This window comes from Phodopus roborovskii, unplaced genomic scaffold (genome assembly GCF_943737965.1).
Source record: "Phodopus roborovskii unplaced genomic scaffold, PHOROB, whole genome shotgun sequence".
NCBI lineage: Eukaryota > Metazoa > Chordata > Mammalia > Rodentia > Cricetidae > Phodopus > Phodopus roborovskii.
In genome coordinates, this window is record NW_026126585.1 from 18,528,024 (window position 1) to 18,545,612 (window position 17,589).

At 49.8% G+C, this 17,589-nt stretch overlaps 1 protein-coding gene across 1 annotated transcript in view; it reads right to left on the minus strand.

Annotated features, from left to right (window-relative positions):
* Nucleotides 1-5,251, minus strand: part of Nav1 (neuron navigator 1) — a 220,548-nt gene extending 215,297 nt beyond the window's left edge. The window contains exon 1 of the mRNA XM_051204077.1: nucleotides 5,117-5,251. The gene's annotated coding sequence lies outside the window, so the exon portion shown is untranslated. The remainder of the gene's footprint in view (nucleotides 1-5,116) is intronic.
* Nucleotides 5,252-17,589: the final 12,338 nt, after the last annotated feature.

Consider the following 17,589-nt stretch of genomic DNA (forward strand, 5'->3'; position numbering starts at 1 on the left):
AATGCTAGTTGTTAATATTTGCTGGACAATCATATGTACTAGACTTCACACACCAAGTCACGATATGAACCGTGACTCCCAGGCTGGCTCAAAATCCCCTAGTACATTACATGTCTTCTCTGAACATCCCTGCTAATACATCAAGGGACGGTCTAAAGGGTTGGTGAGACCAGGGAGGAAGAGAGGAGAACACGAGACATGGCAGCTATTTTCAAACCGTGAAAAGGTGGCACTTTGCAGGTAACTACACCCATCCTGCGTGCCTTAATTTGAATATCCCACACCTAATTTGGGGATGCATCTTGGTGGTACTCACTAACATTTCTGGTGTTTTCCACCAAGGGGTGTAGGTTACAACTATGACTGGTTAATACGAGGAGGAACTCTGAAAGCAGAACTGTCAAACAGGAAGTAAGTTGATTACGGCGGTGTTGTTATGTGTCCCCTAGTAACAGATGCCACGAGATGAGCACCAGAGGGGACACTTTATGGGGTGGTGGTGGGGAGATGGGGGGGGGAGAGTGGAAACAGCAGGAGGAGAGGAGGGAAGGGGAACTGGGATTGGAAAGTAAAACATAAATTAATAAAAGAAAGTGTCCACAAGCCGTGGTGGTGCACACCTTTAATCCCAGCACTGGGGAGGAAGAGGCAGGTGGATCTCTGTGAGTTTGAGGCCAGCCTGGTCTACAGAGCGAGTTCTAGGACAGCCAGGGCTACAAAGAGAAACGCTGTGTTGAAAAATCAAAAAGCAAACAAAACAAAACAAAATGGAGTGTCACGATTTTGGTTACCAAAAGATGTGAGGAAGGCACGGGGTGGGGTTAGTCACCACTTAGTTTTATTTCTTTATTTCCTTGTGGGATTTTGAGACAAGGGCTTGCTAAACTCCATCTCCTCCCGCATCAGCCTTTTAAGCACTGGGGCTAAAGCCTGTGCTGCCATTCGCAGCTAGCTGGGAGTTAATCTTTAATGGGTAGCTTTTAGTTTAGGAGGGTTAGGAAGCTTTAGAGACAGCTACTGGTGCTGATTACAGAACAGTGTGAAGCATCTAAGTACACTAAACTACACACTGATGAGTAGTTAAAAGGCTGGGCACGGGGCACACTTGTAATCTCTAGCGCTTGGGAGGTTGAAGCAGGAGAATTTAGATCTTGAGGCCAGTTTGTATCATACAATGATACTCGGTCTTTCAAAAAGTTGTTAAGCCAAACTCGGTGGTGCCATAGCTAGTCCCAGAACTGAGGAGGCAGAGGCAGGAGGATCTCTGTGAGTTTGAGGCCAGCCTGGTCTACACAGAGAGTTCCAGGACAGCCAGGGTTATATAGAGAGACTCTGTCTCAAAAGAAAAAAAAAGTTGTTAAAAGGGTAAATTTTATGTTATATATATTTTCCCATGCTAAATAAGTTTTTTTAAAAAGTGTTTCAAGCACAATGATAAAGGAAAATATAAATTTTACTCATTCTATCCAACTTGAGGTACATACAGCCCATCACCATTGGTTTGGTGACAGAAAAATTGTAGATTATTGAAAAAGGAAAAGAAAACTTGCAGATTGGCTTATTCCAGGAATGCAAGGGCAGCTCAGTAAGGAAGAGTAATGAAGTACACCACATTAACAAAATGAAGGGAGGAAACAAGCCACGCAGTTCTTTCAAATGATGCAGAAAAGAACACTGGATATATCCTACATCCTTTTACAATGAAAAAATTAGGAAATTACAACTCCTAATTATAACATCACATCATAGTTGATGGTAAAAGACAGAAAGCCTTTCCCCAAGATGGAGAAGAGAGGAGCCCAAGCAATTGGGCTAGGAAGAGAAGACCCTACCTAAATCAGAACGGAAGATGCAAAACTATCTCTAGTCACAGTGTATGCACTCCAACGTACAGAAAATTCCAAATTCACACACAAAAACAACCCTAGGCAGATTCAGTGTACAAGATCAGCACACAAATATACCAGCAAGGAAAAAAATCCAAAGAGGGAATTAAGAAACAAATCCATTTAGGGAAGGAAGCTTTCAGAGCGTCAGAGGACCGGACATCAGAAGAGCCTTGTAGTCCTTTGACGTGGAAACATCTTGTCCTTGGGGAGGTGCTTGCATCGGTGCCTCTAATTTTTCATGCAGATTAGTGCATTGCATATTAAAATTCAATAGAGCAAATAGATTTGATGAGGTGGTATTGGGGACTTCACAGGACATGCATTAGAAGCTGAATCACATCTATGAGCCATTCCGAGTGGTCTGGGTGGCAGCCATCCTGGCTCCCTTCATGTCTCAGGAGTCACAGGATACAAGGAAGCAAAATCCCAGACCCATTGGAGGAAACTAAGCCTGAGTCAGCCTCCCTAGGAGATTAGGCCCGCTGAAGAGAGTGTTTCCACTTGAGAAAAAGTTGATAATGTTGTTAATGTTTTTCAGTGCTTTTTCTTAATCAAAAAAGGAATAAAAAAAGAAGAAGAAGAAAGAGAGAAAGGAAAGGGAACTAAAAACGTTTTTAAGAGAGAGAGAGAATGTGTGTGTGTGTGTGTGTGTGTGTGTGTGTTATCTGTGAAAGAGATTAGGGACCTGCAAGATGAAGTGTTGCCACAATTCTTAGATCTCAGCGTCCCACAAAGTAAGAGCTGGTGGTTGGTTCCATCCCAGAGATAGCCAGCCCTTCTCCTCGGAGCTACCTTTCTGCTTCTCCCTCCTGCTAACACTGACAGCTCAGGACTGTGCTGAGATCTGTGGATGGAGCACTGCAGATAGAGAGACTGCATGCAAGAGAGAAGGAGCTCTGGGAGGAGCTGAGGGCTAGTGCTCCAGGCTGGCTCGGAAGCACCACAGTTGTGTGGCCCAAAGCCCAGGCCTGAATTCTGGTCTGAAGGGAGGCGAGCAGGGATTGGGCTGAAAGACACAGAGAGTCTTTTCATTTTAAACGTCAGCCTATTATTTAAAACCCTGTAAAGAATTCAAACGTGCTTTAAAAGAAGGGGAGAGATCGGTTAACAATGAAAAAATGAAAGTTGAGCAAATCTGAAAAGATGCTCTGGGCACTGATAACTTCCTGAAACTTTCCTACTGGGCCAAGGCTGAACGCCGGGTTGGAGCTGACTTGGATGCACTTTGCTTAGTATGCTTTAACCATGGGACAGGGGAGATGGTTCATTCGAAGTTGGGGTAGGAGGCAGATTAGGCAAGGGAAGGACAAAGGGCATTCCTGGTTTTGATTTCCTTAGGCCAAGACTCATCAGAGACACCAGATTCCAAAACCCAGACTATTATGCGGAATGGTTTGGGGAGGAGGGCAAATCTAACAACTCCTAAAGAATGGGCAGCCTGCCATTTGAGTGAAATGGAGGGCAGGCTCTGGGTGGCATTAGGATTTTCCCTCAATTTTACTAGGGCGCAAATATTTATAAAGAGCCTAGTGTGTGCTGGGTGTTGTAAATGGTCAGAATAAGCGGCAGGGGAAGGAAGGCATGTGTGAAGATTTTCATGCGAGCAAAATCCAAGACCTGCCCTGGGGGAGTTGAGACAAATTTGCTGGAGGAGCTCAGATTAGCAACGCCCCCTCTCCTGGCAAAGTCAGGTAAAGGCCCCTGGAGGCTGACACACAAATCTGAAAGACCTTGTCCGTTCCTCCAGCAGCCTCTGCCTTCCAGGATCAACTCTGTAAGCATGAATACCAGAGCAAGGGAGGGGAAGATCTATTTGCTTTCCCACCCAAAGTTCACAGAGAACGACCTTACAGGTTGACTGAGGACTTCACCTAGAAACCTCGCCTCGGTAAAAAGACAGACCAACCAAAATTCAAAACAGCGCGAAAACAATTCAGCAGCCAGATGGAGGAGCATGTATCTTTGGCCTGAAGGGAGCCAAGGTCTCTGGAGTGACCTTGCTGAAGGTCTGTGTAGAAGTCCTGAGTTACAGGGGTGCCCTAAGTCCGGGGGAACCGGGGATAGTTCACAGTGCAGAGGTCTGTATAAGTCCATAGACAGCCTTCGCTGGGTGAACTGGTCACACACAGGCTTCTCAGCATTGAGTTTGAACCAGCCAATGGTATCCCAATGACTGAAACAGGAAGCCAGATAAACAGTGTGTTATCAAGGGGGGGTGGGGGCGGGGGTCCAGCACTTCCCTTAAGCCGGCGCCAGCTGCGCTCTCGGACCGCCCTAACAAAGTCCCATTCACTCACCAGCTGATTTTCCTGTGTTCGGCTCTGGGGGACAAGGAGCCCTCTTTGCTGGGTGGACATTACTCTAATGCACTGCCCGAGCCACTCACCCTGAGGTCCGGCCCAGTTCCTTCCTCCCCTTTGTGCCGTCCACAGACTTGGCCTGCTCTCTACCCTATGGCCAGTTTTGGTAGACTCTGAAGATTAAAAGGGAGCACAAAAATCCAGGCACCTCGCCCCCAGGTGAGCGCCTCCCTCACGCTTCCCCAGCATCTCTCTTGTCTTCCCTCCTCGGTCCCCCGGGATGCTCTCGAGCCTCCCAGACGGCCTGGGCGGGCGCCAGAAGAAACAGCCTTGAAAACCGCGCTTCGCAGCGTATCTTCGAGTTAGGGGGATGGTAGAGCTGGCGGGGCAGTGCAATTTTCTGTAACAGCCCAGCCGGGTCACCTGCCCCAGCTGTCCCTGTAACTCCTCCTGTCCTCCTGGGATGTTGGAAGAGTTGACCAGACGCTTGGGGGGGGGGGAGGCGGGGTGTCCTCTGACTATGTGTGTCAATATCTCTCTCTGTCTCTGCCTCTCTCTCTCTCTCTCTCTGTCTCTCTCTCTCTCTGAGTGTGTGTGTGTGTGTGTGTGTGTGTGATAGCAGAGTTTAGTGCCTTTGATTGCAGGAACGCAGCACACTTTAAATGACAAGTATATCTCTTGCTCGGAGACTTGGGGTTAGGTCAGTCGCCTGGCCAACCCCAGGACAGAAGACGCAAGGTCCAGCGGGGGCGCCTCGGCACCGGCGCGAAGCCGCTAGCATCGCGGTTGTTACCCCGCGCTCCTCCTGCGCCAGCCCGCAGCGCAGCCTGCCTCGGGCACCAGCCTCCCCTCGCTGGGACTCATTCCAGCCCGGCTCAGAGCAGAGCCCTGCCCCTCCGCCGCGCCCGCCGGGTGCCGGCCACTCACCGCAGCGCCTCTGGTCCCGGGTTCTGGGTCCGCGCCGCCGCCGCCGCCGCGCAGAGTCGCGCATCGCCCGGGCAGCGCAGTGCCCGGCGTCCTCCCCTGGCGAGCACAAAGTTTCCCCGGGCTTCCCGGGGCCCGGCCGGCTCCTCCAGCGAGTCTCAGCCCGCACTGCGTGCTCCGGCCTCCCGCCCCTCACCAGGGCGGCCGCGGGCTCCGGCTCCACCACGAGAAGGAGGCGGCATCCTGAACAAAGTGCCGTCCCCCGGGCCCCGCGGCCGGGGGCGGAGCCTAGTGACCCGCTGCCCTAGGCACACGCCGGCCGACTCGGCGGAGGGCCGAGCTGGGAGTGCCCGCGGCCGGGGGTGGGAGGAAGGGGTGGCCCGGCTGCGGATCGCCCTCGCTTTCCTCCCCTGCACTGTGCCAGCTTACCCCGCAGAGGGGCGGAGGCATGGGTCCCTTCCAGACTTTGTCATTGGAAAGCTATTCCCGTAACCCTTTCCTGCGTTAGCCTTCCCGCCCCGCCTCCCCAGCCGGCCGGCTGCAGAAGCGTGGCGGGGGCTACGCCGGGAGTTGTCAGGGCAGGAAGCCTCAGCACAATCGAGCCTTTCCTTTACCCGAGGACCCGCCACCGCCACTCGTGCCCAAGTCCTCTAGCTGCCACAGTTCTCAGGGAAGGGCGCAGATGGATCGGTGAGAGTCCATGTCCTTCCACTCTGGACCCCTGCAAGGGCCATGATATCTGAGCTGGGCCCCTTGGGTGAGAGGTGAGCTGATGCCCCGGAAGTATCTAGCAAAGAGTAGACGTTCAGTTAACCGACTTTCCCCACCTCCCTGACCCTAATGCAGCCCACCCTTCGTCCAGAGAAATGGGAGGAGGAAGAGGAGAGGAGAAATGGCAAGACCTCACTCACGACCTCGTGCATCTTGTCTGCATTGCTGGGACGCGACTGGGTGGCCGAGTTTAAGGTGTGTGTGTGTGTGTGTGTGTGTGTGTGTGTGTGTGTCTGTGTGTGTGTGTCTGTGTGTGTGTCTGTGTGTGTGTGTCTGTATGTGTGTGTGGGGGGGGGCGGCTTGCAGATTCTGCACCAATCACCGTGACAGAAATCAGGTGGACCAGAGCTGTGTATGAGAGGTAACACCTGTCATCAGGGACTCTGCATGTGAGGATCTTAGCCTTCTCCAGCTCCAGTCTGGAAGACTGATTTACTTTCAAGGTGCTGGGGTTGGACGCTGGAGGTAGAGAGAAAGCGAAATGCTGACTAACCAGGAGGTCTCGGAGTAGCCAGATTAGCAGCAGAGCCCCGCCTGGGCCCCACCCAGAGTCATAGGATAAGGAGAAGTAGGCAGTGGCCTTCCCAGATGGTCCGGAAAATGAAGTTAATGTAATTTTTGTCCATGAAAGGAATGCATTATCCTTTGGAGGGTCGAGAGGGTTACAGAATAATGCCCAAATTGGTCTCTTTGCCCTTGTGTGTCCTGACTAAGGTGTGGGCTTTTTTGTTTGTTTATTTCAAGACAGGGTTTCTCTGTGGCTTTGGAGCCTGTCCTGGAACTCGTTCTGTAGACCAGGCTGACCTCGAACTCACAGAGATCCACCTGCCTCTGCCTCTGCCTCTCTGCTAGAATCAAAGGCGCATGCCACTAACGCCAGGCTAAGGTGTGGGCTTTTAAGGCACACATGTAGTGTCTGCTGGCACTGGGCCTTAACAAGCTCTTTCTCCTCTGACTACCTCTGCATCTTCTGTAAAAGGAGACAGTAGTAGTTCCTGTCTTGTAATGTTGTCAAAAGGGTTAAAAAGGGAATAATTCAGGAAACAGGCTTCTGATAGTACATCCTTAGTAAACAGCATTTTAAGAGATTCAGCCATTTAATTTGACACTCACCAATTAGAATCCCTTCTCAGAGTACTTGCAGCCTGCATAGAGGGGTCTTGTCACTGGGCATGGGTGGCACATACCTGTAATGCTAAGGCTAAGGCAAAGGGATTGTGAGTTTGAAGCTACAGAGACAGATCTGCCCTTTCTTGGTGCTCACTGAATTGGGCGGTCTAGGTGTCTTGGCCCTGAAACCCAAGGATAAAAGCCTGTGATAGACATGCAAATGAGTATCAGACACTGAACTGCATGAAGTCAAACTGACCATGGGCCCGTGTAGCCACACTGGTAACGACAACATGATGTCACTCCCAAGGAGCCTCCTGGGTGGAAAGGAAGGCCGACGCCACACTTTGTGGGAATTCAGTCTTATATTTAGATCAACAGATCTCTCCTATGACCCTGTCACAGAAGCCTCCCCCCCCCCCACACTCTGTTCTGAATGCCCCAGACGCACACTTCCAGCCTCCAGCAGTGAAACTGAGTTTGTAGGTAAACACAGGAGCCTGAACAAAGCCTTGAGGAAGGGAAGTAAGGGACCCAGTCTTACTGGGGTGACAGACAGAGTGTCTGAAGGCTACCAAAAAGGGGCATAGGTCAGAGCAGCAGAGAGGAGCAGCCAGGAGCCATGGACAATCCTGTTTGGAGACGCAGCCGAGTTCCCACACGTGAGTGGCCTCTGCTAAATGCCTACCTTGTGAGTGGTTTTTTTTTTTTTTTTGGTCTGAACAGAGTGATGATTCAGTTGCCTCTGAATTAAACAAATGGATTTCCCTTACATATGAAAATCAATGAGAGGTGAAGACAAGAGCTTTAGACTGGGTAGGATGGCAGGGGCCCGGAAGGGAGCCTGCTCTGGAGTAGATTAGTTGGTGGGTGGTGGAGAGTCAATTAGGTTCACAGTAGGGGACCCTGGGGGTGAGCAGCACAGTCCACCACCACCATGGGGGAGAAGGTGGCTTCAGGACCCGCTGAGCTCACTGAGGCCGGTCCCTGCTCTGTCTTCTGCTGCAGAACACCAATTCTGCTCCAGGGCAAATTGTTAACAAGAGGATTAATGTCAGTGTGACAAATAGGTTTTTTAAGAAAATCAGCCCAAGGATCTTGTGGTCATCCCATTGAGCCTCGACTTGGCCTGAGATGAGAGCCCTGGAAGCCCCAGAAAGCATAGCAAATGATTTATTTATTTATTTATTTATTTATTTATTCTGGCTGCTTGGGGGGGGGGGGGTTGATGATGTTTTCCTTGCAGTCTTGAGCTCTGTGGACCACTCCTGGGATCGCCTGATGTAGGACGTTGGGGATCTGAATAGAATCGTAGCCCCTGCATTCCCTGTGGCTTGTTTTGGGGACAGTCTTGACACCTTCCCCCCACCCTCCCCCCCCCCCGTCCGCCCTTGCTTCTTACAGGGCTCTGTGAGCAGGGCTCTGTGAGCAGGGATATGAAGACAGTGCACGGGCCTGGCTGCAGAGGACCTCACTCCATCCACGCCTGGCTCGGCTCCTGCTGCCTTCTGAAGTGCATCACCCCAGTTTGCTCATCAGCTAAAAGAGGGTATCATCACCCAGGGGACATCAGCACATGCCACATAAGGCTGTGGCATCAGTGACATCATAGAAGAGGCTTTGGCGTGGACAGTGCCCCCTCAAATGTAAGCAGAAGCGCAGTGACCACACAGCCCTTCACTGCAAAGTATATTTCTGAGAGGTAGAAGCCCGGCTGCACACAACCCTGTCCTCTCTGTTTGGTCCATTAGCCGGCAAGGGGCCTCCTATGCAGGCGGAATGTTGGCCCTGCCCTGTCCTCGGCCACTCGGGCCCTGGGTCCCACTGCCAGTGCTGATTGCTAGCTACAGTGAATGAGGGCCCAGGAGGAAGCAGTCTGTGGGGAAAGCAGCTGGCACAGCGATGGATGTTTTATGAGACCCAGCCAGTCACTGCCTCATCGGGAAGATGAGCCTCACCCTCACTGTTACCAGGAAGTGAGATGTGAGGAGAGCCAGTATTTTTCCAAAGATGGCCTTTGAAGGGGAGTGTTTCTTTAAGGGCCAGGAAAGTGTGGGGGGGTGTGAAACTGGACTCTGGCAGGCGCTGCAATCCCGGAGATAATGACAGTCCATTCTTACTCAAACTTGCTTGGTGCCTACAGCTATTGTGTGTGTGTGTGGTGGTGGTGGTGGTGGTGGTGTGTGTGTGTGTGTGTGTGTGTTATTTCAAGACAGTATTTCACTGTGCAGCCATGGCATTAAACTCAGGCTTGGTGGCCAGAGCCTCTCCTCAGTGAGCTCTGTCACCAGCATGCACCCGAATTTTTGTGTGGATCCTGGGGATTGAACTCATGCCCTCATCCCTCTGTAGCATGTGCTCTACCCATTCTTCAGTCCCCAGCCCCAAAGAGCTATTATTCTAAACCCTCCACACCCCTGGCTTCCGGGAAGAGCCTGGATTCTGAGTGTTAGGAACTAGCAGCCAGGTGACCCCTCCGCCCCGACGATGGGCGGGTCGCTCATGGCCATGTCATCTCTACGTCAGTCTTACCTGGCTGCCAGAGGACTCAGTTAAGCATGCGCAAGCCCCCTTTTAAAGCAAGCTCGCCAAGTGTGTCACTATCTCTCTGGTCTCTCTCTGGTTCCTCTCTCTCTGGTTCCTCTCTCTCTGGTCTCTCTCTGGTTCCTCTCTCTCTCTGGTTCTCTCTTGCCCCCCCCCTCCTGCTTTCGGTTGGCCACCAGCTACCCCCTCTATCTCTCCCCGGTATCTCTATGGCCTAGCCTGGCTCTAAACTCCTTGGCTCTAGCCAACCCCAGGCCTGGCCATAAGTATCCTTTTAAGGAACATTTTATTCTGTATGTATCTATTGTGTCTGATCTTGCCCATCGCTGTACATATGTGTACAAATGTGCAGAAGCCAGAGGACAACCTGTGGGAATTGATTCTCTCCCTCTATCATGTGGGTCCTGGGGACTGAATTCAGGTCATCAGGTTTGTAGGCTAGTGTCTTTGCGGGCTGGACCACCTTGCAGGTCCTGCAGTGAAGAAATTGATGTAACATATCTTGCATGTGTGGGTCTCACAATTATTAAGTTCCAGGGTGAGGATTCGACCCCATGCCATCTGACTCCTACAGCCCAGAGGACTGTGCATATAAAGAGATGCACACTCTGGCGTCGTGGGTAGTGGTGAGGGGCCCTACTATGTACTAGATTCAGTACACACCTCTGTTTATTTTCTTTTTGACAGCTTTCCTGAGGTAGAATTTATTGTAAAACTTGGCCATTGTAAGTGTGAAACTGACTTGTAGCAAATCCACAGTTGCATGATCATCGCCACACTCAACCTTTAGAACATTTCCCCAGTTTTCTCACAGGACACATTGGGAAGGGTAACAACACTGCCAGCCTCAGGGCATGGGGCATGTGAGTGGCGTGTGGCTAGTCTTAAGGAGCATCAGCTCTTGATATCATGTCACCATAGTCTCTTACTCATTGGAATTCAGACTTTTAGACTGGAAAATGCCCTAGAGACTGTTGGATCCCACCCCCTTCCTTTGACAGAAAGAAACCAATGTGCCAAGATGTCTGACAACTCTTCAAGTGGTGGCCAGGCTGGAACTGGGATCCACCTTTCTTGGTGGCTCGATGCGTTCTTTTCTCTGGAGACATTTTCCTTCTGTGGCACAGGAGTGTCATTGTTCAGCACCATCATCATCTTTGTGGGTACCTCCAGAGCAACGCTGACAGGCAGCTGTGGACCTTGGGAATTTGCTTAGCAGTGTGGCCTTGGAGCAGAGAATTGCTAGAGCAGGCTGTGTGCAGGCTCAGGAGACAATATCCAATGTGGAGGCTGAGACAAGACTGTCCATTGTCAGAACAGGGCATGCACTGACTCAGATGGAGGACTCTGCCCATCCAAGTCAGCTATTTTCTGTAGAGCTCACAGGCAGGGCCAGCTTTGTGGGCCTGCATAATGATGGCACAGTGCCCCTTGCTTCCAAGGGCCCACTTGGCTTAATGCCTGTAATTCTAAAATCCTTGATAATTTTAAGCAAAAGATCACATAGTTTTGTTTAGCATTGAAAATTTAAGTTGTATAACTATTTTTCTTCATGAGACTTTTCTTTCTTTCTTTCTTTCTTTCTTTTTTTCCCAGACAGGGTCTCTCTGTGTAGTCCTGGCCATCTGGAACTCACTCTGTAGACCAGGCTGGCCTGGAACTCACAGAGTTTCACTTGGCTCTGCGTCCCAAGTGCTGGGATTAAAGGTGTGTATCATCACCACTGGGCTGACGATGGACTCTTAATGTTTCATCATGGAATCATGTCTCCTCATGGATTTATTCTGCCTCCCAGCGACCCATCTCCTATCCATAGCCTCCTGTCCCACAGGCTCCACACCCTCCCAAAACAGCACCTCCAGCCGGAATCCAGGTGTTCAAGTCCGGAGCCTGCCAGGGACTGTGGTGTTTTGAATGAGAGTGGCCCCAGAGTGGCTCCATAGGGAGTGGCGATATTTGAAAGGGTTAGGAGGATTTAGGAAGGATTTAAAGGAGCAGTGAACTTACTGGAGTAGGTGTGGCCTTGTGGTGAACCAACAGAAGAGACCACCTCTCAAAAGCAAAGTGATGGTTCCCGAGGAGCCACACTCAAGGTTGCCCCTGGCTTCTGTCACACACACACACACACACACACACCTCCACCACATGAGCACGTACCTACATACATACAGGTGCACCTCCCACTCACAGGTACAAAATGACCCTGTAGAGAGCCAAGTGACTGCTTGACATTTGGGATTCAGGGGATTCCTAGTCTGAGCCAGTGTCTGGCTTCACCGACGTCACTTTATTAAGTCCTCCTTGGAAGCCTACCACAGGGGCATTGTCAGCGCATTTCTTAATAGACAAGAGCTGGTTTACACTGGGTACTTTTAAGACGGGCGAAGGTGGGACATTGTTGCAGCCTTAGCTTCAAAACTGTGCATTGGCCATCGGGCTACTCTGCACTTAACTTCTCTGGCAAACTCCAACTTTTCTGTCCTGTCTAGCCAGCCACTGAGTTCTAGGGATCTGTCTATCACTGCCTGGCCAGCACTGTTATTACAAGATTAGGTCACCTGTGTGTGACGTGTACTGCCACACGCGTGTGGAGGGCAGAGAACAGAATTGAGTCTTTCCTACCACTGTGGTGTACGGGACATTAAACTCAGGCTTGGTGGCCAGAGCCTCTCCTCAGTGAGCTCTGTCACCAGCATGCACCCGAATTTTTGTGTGGGTCCTGGGGATTGAACCCATGCCCTCATCCCTCTGTAGCATGTGCTCTACCCATTCTTCAATCCCCAGCCCCAAAGAGCTATTATTCTAAACCCTCCACACCCCTGGCTTCCGGGAAGAGCCTGGATTCTGAGCTCCACCCTGAGAAGGTCTGGGCTCCGCTGGCCAGGAAGAGAAACCGGCAGCAATCCAAGGGCTGGGGAGCTAAGCAGAGAAGTCGGTATCTTCCCCCATCCCTATGCTAGAAGCGGAGGAGGCTGAAACTGTGCTGAGGTAGCCCCTGCGGGATTTCCAGGGCAAAAGTGCTCCATGAATGCTGCTCTGGGTTTCCCCAATCTTCACCCAGGCCCCGTCAGTCTCCGTCCCCCCCCCCCCCCGCCAGCCAATCTGAGAAGTGCGTTTGTGACTGATGGGCCGAGCTGTGGCTGCAGCCCTCTTGTTAGTACAGATGTACTTTGCAGCAGCTGTAACCGTAAACCACACCTGTTGTCTAGATCAGCTGCTGTAACTCTACTCTTAGCAAAGCAGGCTAGCGGGGAGGCCTCTTCCAAGCCCCCCTCTTCAAAGGCGTGTGGAAAAGCAGGCATGTGCCTGTCATGGCAGCAGGGGAGCCTGCTGGAAGGTCGTGGGGCCCTGGGAATCTCAGACGCTACCTGGAGTCTCCCAGTTCAGCCTTGCCCGAACTGTGCTCGGGTCAGAGCCCCTTCCTCGCCCCCCACCCCGCCCCAAACACATTGGAGTTGGGGAAACTGAGAAGTAAGGAAAACGGCGGGGAGCTCATGCTGTTTCCTAGGAACCAGATGTTTCCAGGCCTCTGATTTCCCTGGGGACCTTCTTATTTAGCAAGGTGGCCTGAGCTAGGAGGAGGCGCTGAGGAGCGAACTGCAAAATGGGCAGAAGAAGTGAAAAAAAAAAAAAAAAAAAAAAAAAAAAAAAAAAAAGACGCCGGGATACTGGATGCAGGATGCATGGAAAAGCCGAGCCGAGCTTGCTTTTCCTGGACGCCAGTCATGGAGGCGCGGGCTATGGAGACCCGGCACTACCACAGGAGAATTCCGTTCCACTAAATAGTGCAGGGCGTGACGGGGACAGGCGTCCGTGAGACCGGGGCACCAGCCCTTCCCAGAGCCTGGACAGCATGCGTCCCTCGCTGGCAAACCCAAGTCACGCTCTCTGACACCTAAACACACACAGCAAGTCACACGTGCCAACACACATTAAAACAAAACCAAAAAACCTGGCTGTGAGAAGCAGGTGGTGAGCTGGCTTTGCTAGTGTCTGCGCTCCTAATGACCTCACCGCACTCCATGTCCATGGGAGGAATCTCGGCCGGCATGCCAGAGTGGTGCCAAGGCTTCAGCAAAACTGCGCCCTCCAATCCCCCAGCAACTCCGGCAGCGCCAGGAGAGATGATGGGGCATGTGGCAGGCGGCGCCCCGCCAGATGCAGAACACTGCTGACCCCTGCTGGCGAGTGCGCGTCTGCAGCATCTAAAGAGAGCTCCGGGAAGAAGGCGGAACTGGAAAAAACCTCGCAATCTCTCTGGGAGGGGTAAGGAGAAACACCCCAGCTCAGAATCTCCCCATCTGGAGCTCCTTTGAGAAGACAAAATGGGATTAGAATAAAACCCAGGTTGAAGTTCTGAGAGGAGGGCGACAGCCTAGCAGTGTGCCCCCTCCAGCCTCTGTGGCCTGGAAAATGCTGCTGCCAGTCCTCTTGAGACTAAATTGGGAAACCATTAGCAACATTCATTGCCAAATCCAACCATTAGGGAGGCAAAGGGGGGGGGGGGTAAGGGGAGGGAGGAGAGAATGAAGAATGAAAGACATTTTCAAGTAGCTCAAAGCTGTCCAATCAGGATCATTATCTCACTCCCTCTTTCTAGAGTAGCTTCCCGTGTCTCAGCTTGATTTCCTGTGCTGTGTGTGACATTCCTCTTCGACTGGAAACTGCCTTTTATACCTTTCTTTCCACGAGACGTAGCTATCACGGTGGCTGGGTGCCTCTAAGAAGCTTGGCATCCAGAGTATTTGCATCTGGACTGCAATTTAAAACAAACAAACAAACAAAAGACTCATTTTATGCACAAGAAAAGTCCAAGGATTCCAGAATCTCCACTGGGATAGTCACAGGGACCCAAGGAACACCAGGACTCTGCTAATCCCAAAAGAAGCAGCTCAGAGGCCCCAAGCAGAAGCAAAAGTCGCCCATTTCTCAGTCTCCTCCTCGACCCTGAACCGGGTTGGTTATCAGAACCTGTGTTCGCCCCTGCCAAACACTAGACCCCACCCAGGGTGTGCACTCAGCCCGCCAGGCTGCCACCTCGTGGCCTGCTCTGGGCACAGCGCTGTATCTGCTCCCACTGAGGATCTGACAATTGCCTCTAACCTGCACGTCTCCACTTATCGCCCTCCTCCTCAACGTCCTCCTCGTCCTTTCTCATCCTTTTTTGTGATGTTGGGAATGGAACCCAAAGACACAATCAAACTACATCACCAGCCTCCAGTTCTCATCAAATGACCTCCGTAGCATTTGATATTTGGTATGCACTGACACTTATAGAGAGATGGCTCAGTGGTTAAGAGCACTGGCTGCTCTCCCAGAGGTCCTGAGTTCAATTCCCAGCAATCACATGGTGACTCAATCATCTACGATGAGATCTGCTCTGCCTTACATGCAGGCAGATCACTGTACATAATAATACCTCTTTTTAAAAATCATTGTGGAACATTTTAGATATATAAAAGGTATGGAAAATCATGTAACAAGGAATTGTTATGGTAGTATCATTCAGAGAAACAGAAACAATGGGAGATGTGCTTTGGGTTCTATAGGATGGGCCAGCTGGAGAACAGGGAAAGCCAAGCCAATCTGTGTGGTTCAAAAAGCCAGCGGATTCAAGTTCCGGGAATAGCCAAGGTTTCAATCAGGTGCAAGATCTGGTGTTCCAGTTAGAAGGTAAGACAGGTAAGGGGACTTCTCCCTGACTGAAGAGAAAGTCCTGTTAGGGAAGACAACTTGCTTTATCCATTCTTCTGATTTAAACGTTACACCGGACCCACCCTTAAATATCACAGTAACCTCTACAATCATGTTCGACCAATTCTTTGGACACTCTATGGCCCAGACAAGTTGACACATTATGAATTTAACCATTACAACTTTATCATCGTGAAATGTAGGGAACAAAACATCACAGATCTCTCCCATTGCCTTTCTTTCTCAGCCCACAGATAGGTGGCATTTTGAATTTGCTGTTAATCGTTGCCATACTTGTTCGTAATTTTACCTCACTGTGTGCTGCACATCTTATCTGGCAAATTCCACAGCTCCTCTTCCTGGATCAACACTATACCGTAAGGTTCATCCACGTTCATGCATGTATATTTAGTCTTACTAATTTCTGCTGCTTTTAATGTTGCATTGTTGTATAATTCACCAATTTTGTTGTATACAGGGTGTTTTGTTATTTTAAATGGTTGCTATGGAAATTTTATTTTTTGTTTCTAGAGATTAATCGTGAATTTGAACCTGGGACGTTGCACATGCTAGGGAAGCCCTCTACCATTGGTCTATATCCCCAGCCTTGGGAACTCTGACATACTTCTTGTGGTACACGTTTTATTTTTTATGAGTCTGTCCAGGAGGGAACTGATAGCCACGGAGTCTGGACACTTTCCACTCTGCCACATCTTCGTCAACTCTTGGTATTGTCACAGCTCTCCTTGTTTATGTCCATGCTGTCATAGGGACCACATAGCGCCAGGTTTTAACTTGAATTTCACTGTATTAGCAAAGTGCGTAACTGCTCACAAGTCCATTCTCCAATAGGATCGGCTTCTATTTCTCATCTCTTAATCTTCCCCAATTCCACTGCCGCCCATTTTATCTTTGATTTGAAGGATGAGATGTTGTGAATAGTTACCTTTTTCAAGTAAATACTTTTTGCTCTTTTTTTTTTACCCCCAAATTAGTGGCTTCTGTCTCTTATGGCCATAATGGTTTTTATTGAGGTATACTATATATAATTCACTTGTTTAGGTATGTAATTTAATGACTTTTGGAAATCAACTTAAAGAGTTGTGTAACTATTGCCACGGTCCAGTTTTAGAACATTTCCAACACCACAAAGCAATTCCTCCCACCCACTTGCGACCAATTCCTGTTCCCACCCATAGCCACAGACAACCACTAATTCGCTTTCTGTCTCACAATTTTGCTTTACTAGACATTTCACATAAGTGAAATCATATCATATGAGGCTTTTTGCATCTGTCTCTTTCGGTTTGAATAATGTCTTTTAAGGTCTGTTCCGACCAAAGTTGTACTGCAGAGCAATGCTCCCTCATGGGAACACAATACATGCCCTTCCTTTGTTTGCCAGTCAGTGAGGCTTATGCTATAGCTCACAAGAGACAGATCTCAAGCCAGCACACAGGAGGTGTTTACAGGAAGACTGCCATAAGTTTGAAGTCAGCCTGGGCTACATAGCAAGGCCCTGTTTAAAAGGAAAGAATAAAGAAAAAAAAGTGGTGTGTGTGTGAGGGGGGGGTAGGCTACAAGTAATCACATTAAATATAAGTGGTGTAAACATTTCATTAAAATATAACTATTTTATTATCGTCAAAAGTTCGTTCAACCTCCAGCAGTATAAACAGGAAGAAAAATCACACAGCATACCACAGTGTAATTGTTAGAACCAGAGGCAGAGAAGTCTTATAAAGAACCGTAAAATAAATAATAAATAAATAAAAATCACATTACACACAGAAAACCAAATGGGAAATAAAAATGATATTTCTCTTTCTTGTTTTCTTCCTCTGAAGCAGGGTCTCACTATGTAGCCCTAGCTGGGTCTCAGGATAATATAATTCTCTTGCCCAGCCTCCTAAGAGATGGGCTTATGGGGGTTGGAGAGATGACTCAGAGGTTAAGAGCACTGGCTGCTCTTCTGGAGGTCTTGAGTTCAATTCCCAGCACCCACATGGTGGCTCACAATCATCTGTAATGAGATCTGGCGCCCTCTGCTGGAGTGCAGGCATACATGCAGACAGAACACTGTATACATAATGAATAAGAGAGAGAGAGAGAGGTGGGCTTATGGGCATATGTCCCCATTCCTAGCAATGCCACAAAGACTTTCTTTTAATTAGTGTTAGCATGATCTGTCCCCTCCCAACCCTCTCACGTTTCTAGTTATGAAGATCATTTATTACAAGTAGCAGCAAATAACTGAGTATTACCTAAAATAAAACTCCAGCCAGGCACACACCTGTAATCCCAGTACTCAGGGGGTTAAAGCAGAGGATTCCAAGTTGAAGCCAGGCTTCAAAAAA